The sequence below is a fragment of the Marmota monax genome, unplaced genomic scaffold (assembly GCF_021218885.2).
Source record: "Marmota monax isolate L192 unplaced genomic scaffold, Marmota_monax_Labrador192_F-V1.1 WCK01_AAM20220418_F8-fsc02117, whole genome shotgun sequence".
Classification (NCBI taxonomy): Eukaryota; Metazoa; Chordata; class Mammalia; order Rodentia; family Sciuridae; genus Marmota; species Marmota monax.
The window spans coordinates 1-1,543 of record NW_026694343.1 but is presented as its reverse complement, the minus strand read 5'-3'; the positions used below and the strand labels follow the sequence as shown (position 1 = coordinate 1,543).

At 37.7% G+C, this 1,543-nt stretch overlaps 1 pseudogene; it reads left to right on the top strand.

The window, feature by feature from the left end:
- Positions 1-361: 361 nt before the first annotated feature.
- On the top strand, positions 362-1,537 carry LOC124109176 (RNA-binding protein 39-like; annotated as a pseudogene).
- The last annotated feature ends 6 nt before the right edge of the window (positions 1,538-1,543 follow it).

Genomic DNA, 1,543 nt, shown 5'->3' with positions numbered 1-1,543 from the left:
AACACAATATAAAAACCAAATGAAGGAGAAGGGAAATGAAGTTAGGAATAAATTAAGGACTTATACTTACAGGCTCTGAAAGAATGCAAGCTACGTAATTATATTAATAATAGTCAATATATTTCCACAAATACAATATTCCCTGTTTTCTTAAAAATAATTTACTTTTTTCTAAAACTATTTTTAATATCTTTATTTATTCATTTATTTTTATGTGGTGCTGTCAATTGAACTCAGGGTTTCACACATGCTAGGCAAGTGTCCTACCACTGAGCCACAACCCCAGCCTCCAAAAATAATTTACTTTTAATGAATATTAAGTAATACTTGATTATATTTCAATTTTAAGAGTTAAAATGTAATGCCAATTGAAATAGCAAATATAGAAGTGATTGAGGCTCCTTATAAGAATAATTGCCTAACGTTATCTCACCTCTACTCCCATGAATTCACCTTTGATTCCAGTATGAACTGTCAATCATAAGGATGAGAACAAGTTGAGCAGTGCTGTCGGACATGAAGAACGTAGCAAAAAGAGGAAAAAAAAAAAAAGCAAGAGCAGAAGTCGCAGTCATGAAGGAAATCGAAGCAAAAGTAAGGAACGAAAGCGAAGTAGAGATGGAGAAAGGAAAAAGAACAAAAGCCGGGAACTGAAGCGGAGTAGAAGCAAAGAAAGGAGACGAGAAGTAGCCGCTCAAGAAGTCGAGATCGAAGATTCCAAGGCCGCTACAGAAGTCCCTACTCCGGACCAAAACAGTGCCATCCGAGGAAAGATTGGTTTGCCTCATAGCATCAAATTAAGCAGCCAATGTTCCTGAAGCAAAAGTCCATTCAGAAAAGATAAGAGTCCTGTGAGGGAACCTATTGATAATCTAACTCCTGAGGAAAGAGATGCCAAAACAGTTTTCTGCATGCAGTTGGCAGCAGGAATTCGACCAAGAGATTTGGAAGAGTTTTTCTCCACAGTAGGAAAGGTTCGAGATGTGAGGATGATTTCTGATAAAAATTCAAGACTATCCAATCCGCCTATGTGGAGTTTGTCAATGTTAGCTCAGTGCCTCTAGCAATAGGATTAACTGGCCAGTGAGTTTTAGGAGTGCCCACCATAGTACAGGCATCACAGGCAAAACCAAAACAAAACAACAATAACAACAACAACAAAAAAAAAACAGCTGCAGCAATGGCAAACAATTTACAAAAGGGAAGTGCAGGACCTATGAGACTTTATGTGGGCTCATTACACTTTAACATAACTGAAGATATGCTTCGGGAATCTTTGAGCCATTTGGAAGAATTAAAAGTGTCCAGCTAATGATGGATAGTGAAACTGGTCGTTCTAAGTGTTATGGATTTATTACATTTTCTGACTCAGAATGTGCCAAAAAGGCTTTGGAACAACTTAATGGATTTGAACTAGCAGGAAGGCCAATGAAAGTTGGTCATGTTACTGAACATACTGATGCTTCTAGTGCTAGTTCGTTTTTTTTTTTGGATGGTGACGAACTGGAAAGGACTGGAATTGACTTGGGAACAACTGGTTGTC